We start from the raw sequence: 6,778 nt of genomic DNA, 5'->3' as shown, positions 1-6,778 counted from the left end.
CCGTTTGATCCTATTTTATGATAAAAGGTAACACAGTTTCGATTCGCAACACTAAGGTTTTAGATGAGGTTTAAAAGTCAACATTTAACAATGAAATAGGCCTGTAGGAGGCACGATCTTCAGAGCTCTTTCCTTTCTTAAGAATTAGGGAGATATTAGCTTCTCTCAATGATGGTGGGAGGAGACCACAATTAAATGCATGATTGAACATGTTTAGCATAGGCTCTGATAATAACCCTGTGAACCCTTCATAGAATTCACTAGTGAGTGCATCAGGACCAGGGGCCTTTCCACTTTGGAGCTGTCTCACAGCTTCCTGTATCTCATGTATAGATAACAGAGCATTGAGGAGGGACTCTTGTTCAGAAGAAATGCCTAGGGGATCTAAATTCCTGAAAAAGGATTCCATCCTAGATTGTCCATCATTACATTACTCAGATTGATTGACACAGTTTAGAATAAAAATTCTTAAACACATTAATCATTTTAGAATTACTAGTGAGGGCTCCTGTCCCATCCCTAATTGAAGCAATAGTCTGAGAGGCATTTTTCTTTCTGGCCAAGTAAGCCAAATACCTACCTGGTTTTTCACCATGTTCAAACAATTGTCGTTTAGCAAATGTCAATTTTCTTTTGGCTGCTTGTGTAAGTAAAGAGTTTAGTGTACAGAGTAGGGTTGTGATATTCTGTAACTTCATTGCAGAAGACTTACTAATATAATCCTTTTCAGCTGCCGCAAGCCTTGCTTCCAGTAGGCGCTGCTGTTCTGCAGCTTGTCGCTTCTTACTAGCGGAGTAGGAGATAATTAATCCCCTTGCATAGGCCTTAGCGGTTTCCCAGAGCATCAATGGACTACTAGCTGATTTGGAATTAATAGATAGGAAAGTTTTGAATTCAGAAGTAGTCTATAAATTTATTATCTTTTAGAATAAAAGGATTCAGCCTCCAATGTCTAGATCATGCTGAATTATCTTTGGGCTTAATATGTAAATATACTGCTGCATGGTCAGAAATAGTGATATTTCCAATTGTGCAGGATACAACTAAATCTAGGAAGGTTTTGGGGTTAGAAAAAGTCTATTCTGGTGTAACATTTGTGTGGATTAGAAAAAAATGTGAAGTCTTTGTCTGAGGGATGTAACAACCTCCAGACATCCACGTAAAGTCCTAGTTCTCCACGTAAGCCCATGATTTGTTTGGACTGTGAGGAGAGCAATGGGGGACCTCTAGGCACTCTGTCCATCAATGGGTCCATGAGACAATTAAAATCCCCACCTACAATAAGGTTTTGTATATAAATTCTATTGTGTTTCTTTATGTTTCTGTAAATGCCTGCAAGAATATGTATCTCAAAGTAGTACATGGTGACATACACGTCCTTTGACAATAAATTCACTTTGACTTTAGCTGCTGGTCAGAATATAATGTGGTTTGCTAAAGTCAGTAAAGAAGACACACAAGTCTGAATCATTTTGGAGAATTCTCATGGCACCTTTTATTTTTTTTCCATGTGAATGTAATCTTTTTATACAGAAATTCAAACGAGAAACACATAATTTTAATAACTACAGTTTGATATATTTCAATATCCAGGTTACCCCAGTGGAACTTGGGTCACAGTATGTACAATATTTACAGTGGTTCCACATTCCAATACACTTCAGGTCCATCCAGCTAATAAATCATAGAGTCATAGAACACTACAGCGCAGATGCAGACAGACCCTTCAGCCTATCTAGTCTGTACCGTATTGTTAGAACACAGAATATAGAAGAGTACAGCAGAGGAACAGGCCCTTCGGCCCACAAATGTTGTGCCGACCAAATAAATTAGTAATGAAATGGCCAACTAAACTAACCTGTTATAGAAAACATAGAAACATAGAAAATAGGTGCAGGAGTAGGCCATTCGGCCCTTCGAGCCTGCACCGCCATTTATTATGATCATGGCTGATCATCCAACTCAGAACACCGCCCCAGCCTTCCCTCCATACCCCCTGATCCCCGTAGCCACAAGGGCCATATCTAACTCCCTCTTAAATATAGCCAATGAACTGGCCTCAACTGTTTCCTGTGGCAGAGAATTCCACAGATTCACCACTCTCTGTGTGAAGAAGTTTTTCCTAATCTCGGTCCTAAAAGGCTTCCCCTCTATCCTCAAACTGTGGCCCCTCGTTCTGGACTTCCCCAACATCGGGAACAATCTTGCTGCATATAGCCTGTCCAATCCCTTTAGGATCTTATACGTTTCAATCAGATCCCCCCTCAATCTTCTAAATTCCAACGTGTACAAGCCCAGTTCATCCAGTCTTTCTTCATATGAAAGTCCTACCATCCCAGGAATCAATCTGGTGAACCTTCTTTGTACTCCATCTATGGCAAGGATGTCTTTCCTTAGATTAGGGGACCAAAACTGCAACACAATACTCCAGGTGTGGTTTCACCAAGGCCTTGTACAACTGCAGTAGTACCTCCCTGCTCCTGTACTCGAATCCTCTCGCTATAAATGCCAGCATACCATTCGCCTTTTTCACCGCCTGCTGTACCTGCATGCACACTTTCAATGACTGGTGTATAATGACACCCAGGTCTCGTTATACCTACACAATGTCCGTATCCCCCTATTTTCCTCATATTCCTGTCCTATCTAAAAGTTTTTTAAAAGTCCACAATTATCTGCCTCTATCACCACCCCAGGCAGCGCACTCCAAGCACCCACCACTCTCTGTGTATAAGAAACTTTGCCCCTCACATCTTTTTTAAAATTACTCCCTCTCAACTTAAATGCATGCTCTCTGGTATTAGACATTTCAACCCTGGGGAAAAGACGCTGTCTGTCTACGCTATCTACGCCTCTCATAATCTTATAAGCCTCTATAATTCTACCTAGTCCCGCTGACTTGTACCTGGACCATAACCCTCCATACCCCTCCCATCCAGGTACTTATCCAAACTTCTTTCAAATGCTAAAATTAAAATGGCCACGGGGCAATGAGAGAAGAAAGAATGGGCATGATTTGGAGGTTGCATGCTGCTGGGGAAGGAACTCTGATGCCTCGATAATGTCACTGGCTACTAAGTTTCCCACTTGGACAAGGTCTGAAGGTCATTGGATCCCCAGGCACAGGTCTACCTCATTCATTCAGTTTCAGCCCAACCCACGTTCACTTAGATCCACCTCGAGCACCAAGAAATTCATGCCACCTGTTCGGAGAAGCTGCTAGATGGGAACGTATTCACGTCTCCAGAATCTCATTATCTCTGCTACGCGAGAAAAGTTCCAGCATGTATGAGAGTGTTCCGCTCAAACTTCCTGCATCAGTGGTGGGTTTGAACCACACAGGCAAAAGCAAGTTGCCTGTCATTCACATTATTACATTTGTCCAATAGACAGACAGAGTTGGATCACTTACCTCTGATGAGGGTGTAGAAGTGAAACAAAAATTGTATAAAACATGCCTACATCTATTCTCAAAGTATCCCCACCAAAGCAATTCTGACTGAAATGCCCTCTAACTTCCAAGAATGTGTTTCCCTCTGCGTTACAACCAGCCAGAACGGAGATAAGTGGGTAATTGAACCGACAATCAAATTTGGTGACAGTGCTGTTTTAAGTGAACAAATGACACATACAGAATGCTGGAAGAACTGAGCAAGTCAGGCAGCATTTATGGAGCAAAGTGAACAGTCAACATTTCAGGCTGAAACCCTTCACCAGGGTTGGAAAGGGGAGGAAGCCAGAATAAGAGGGTGGGGAGTGGAAGGAGACTGGGATTGATTAAGTAAATGAGACCAGTTTTAACCTCACAATTTAAACACGGGCAACCTCCATAGATTATCATAATCTGTATTATAATATATTATGCTGGGGAAGTTTCCCTGCTTTTGCTGGCAGAAGCTGCTGCGGTTTCTATTCCTCTGCTCTTCAAATAGATTCTGCTTTCTGTATAAATTGTCATTGTTGCACGATAAACAGTTTGATCAAGTTATACTCCCACCTGCAGATATCATAGGCTGGCATGGGGCTGTCAATAACTATTCTCTTTATAAAATGACGGGTACAGGTTTTACCTGGTTGTAGGATAGCTTGATCAATAGGCAAAAACAAAATACTCAGATTATATTCCATTGTTTAAATTTAATTTCCCTGGTCCCTAGTGCAATTAGATGGAGTCTTGATCTCACACTCTACCTCGTTTTCATCTTGTAGGTTATTGTCCAACTGCACTGCAATTTCACTGCATCTGTTACGCTTTATTCTCTATTGTTTATTCTGTCTCAGTGCTCTATGCAATAGACCATAAAACAAAGCATTATAATTAGGTGCCTACAATCTATATTTGATTTGATCTGGATGAATAGTATTGCGAGTAACACACACAAAATAACAGGTCAGGCAGCATCTATGGAGAGGAATAAAGAGTTGATATTTCAGGCTGAGACCTTTCATCAGGACTCAGGGTCGCAACCTGAAACATCGACTCTTTATTCCTCTCCACAGATGTTGCCTGACCTGCGGAGTTCTTCCAGCATTTTGTGTGTGTTCTTCTGCATTTCCAGCATCTGCAGAATGTATTGTGTTTACGATTAACAGTACAGGAATTTCACTGTATCTTGGTACCTGTAGAAATAAACACCAATACTGTACCAAACACCTATTGAAACAGTATTTGTTGGAAATAGACAAATGTGTCAGGCACTATGTGTGGAGAAAGAAGAATTGATAATGTTTTAGGACTCAGACCTTTCAACAGGGCAGAAGAAAGTTAAAGGCATGATGCAGAGAAGGAAGGACACGGCTGCAAAATGTCACAGACCTTAAACATTAACTCTCTGTCTCCACAGATACTGATTGACATGCTGAACATTTGTATCACTCTGATTCTATACACCTTACTTTCACTACGACTTGGAGTTCTCATTGGATTTTTCTAAACTTGCTGGAGTTGAGAAGCATGAGGGGGGATCTCATTGAAATTAACTGAATACTGAAAGGCCTAGATTGAGTGGATGTGGAGAGAATGTTTTCCATAGTGGGGGAGTCTAGGACCAGAGAGAACAACCTCAGAATAGAAGGGCATCCCTTTGGAAGAGAGATGAGGAGGAATGCCTTGAGCCAGAGGTTGGTGAATCTGTGGAACTCATTGTCACAAATAATTGTGGAAGCCAAGTCATTGAGTATATTCAAAGCAGAGTAGGTGCTGGCTTAGTAAGGGTGTCAAAGGTTACAGGGAGAAGGCAGGAGAATGGAGTCAAGGGGGATAATAAATCAGCCACGATTGAATGGCAGAGCAGATTCCATGACCTAATTCTGCTCCTACGTCTTATGGACTTAGCTGTTGATAAGAAAGTGCTTGCTTCTATGGAAGAGGCCTGTTAACCAAAGACTTCCCATTGGAAGTTACCATTTATTGGCATCCTTGCACAATTCATTTCTCACTGAAGACACTGACTTCAATTCACCTTTCCTATGGCTCCTGTCTTTAGGAAACTACAAGACAGTATCGCAGCAGCAGGAGTATTTGCCCAATTTGGAATGAATATAGATCCCTTAATCTCAAACAAGTCCTGAGTTTGGACATTTAATGTCATTGGTTAGGTTTTCAGTTGAACATGGAGTAACAAACTTGGAATATTGTCTTCAGTTCAGGTCACCTCATTATAGGAAGGATGTAGAAGCTTTAGAGAAGGTGCAGAGGAGATTGACCAGGTGCTGCCTGGATTAGAGAGCACGCCTTACGAGGAAAGGTTGAATGAGCTAGGGCTTTTCTCTTTGGAGTGAAGGAGGATGAGATGTGACTTTCTTCGAGGTGTACAAGATGATAAGAAGCGTGGATAAAATGGACAGCAACAAATTTTTTTTCCCAGGGTTTTTTAAAATCATGTCACACCAGACAGTCAGCCATTCTTGTCTGGTGCATAGTGTCAGGATTGGTCTCCTTTCGAATTAACTGGGTCACCATATGAACGTTCCTGACTTGACCCTTTTATTTTTTACGAGGCCGAGTGGCTAGCTCGACGCTCAACCCGGCACGGATGGAAAGCATGCACGGGGGATGGCCCGACTTGGATTCGAACTCGGGAACCTTCGCCCCGGAGTCCGGCGCTGATGCCATTGTGCCACCAGCCGGCCAGGGTGAGAATGGCCAATAGGAGAGGGCATAATTTCAAGGTGATCAGAGCTAAGTGTAGAGGGAAGTCAGAGGTAAGTTCTTTACATGGGGAGTGTTGGGTGCATGGAACACCCTGTCAGAGGTGGTGCTAGAGGCAGGTACATTAGGGGCATTTAAAGAACTATTAGGTAAGTATGTGGATGATAGGAAAATGGAATGCTATGTAGGAGGGAAGGAGTTCATCGATCTTAATGTAGGTTAAAAGGTTGGCACAACATCGTGGGCCGAAGGGTCTGTACTGTGCTGTAGTGTTCTATGTTCTACGTTAACAATGTGCTGGAGGAACTCAGCACGTTGAGCAGCATCTGTGGGAGGACATGAACTGTCACTTGAGTCCTGACGCAGCGTTTTGACCCGAAATGTCGACAATTCCTTTCCTCCGAGGCATGCCGCTTGACCCTCTCAGTCTCTCTAGCAGATTGTTGCTCTAGATTCTGACAGCCGCAGTCTCTTGTGTCTCTTTCAGTTGAACTTACTTGTACTACGTGGCACATTGTTTCAAGTGAAAACTCAAATCAGTCCAGTGAGGGTAAGTGCGATTCCTGGGGTACTGGGTGTACAGGGAAAGCAACTATAAATCTCCTCAACCAATCAAATGAAAGGGCT

This window comes from Mobula birostris, chromosome 1 (assembly GCF_030028105.1).
Source record: "Mobula birostris isolate sMobBir1 chromosome 1, sMobBir1.hap1, whole genome shotgun sequence".
NCBI lineage: Eukaryota > Metazoa > Chordata > Chondrichthyes > Myliobatiformes > Myliobatidae > Mobula > Mobula birostris.
Note: the sequence above shows the minus strand (reverse complement) of the source record.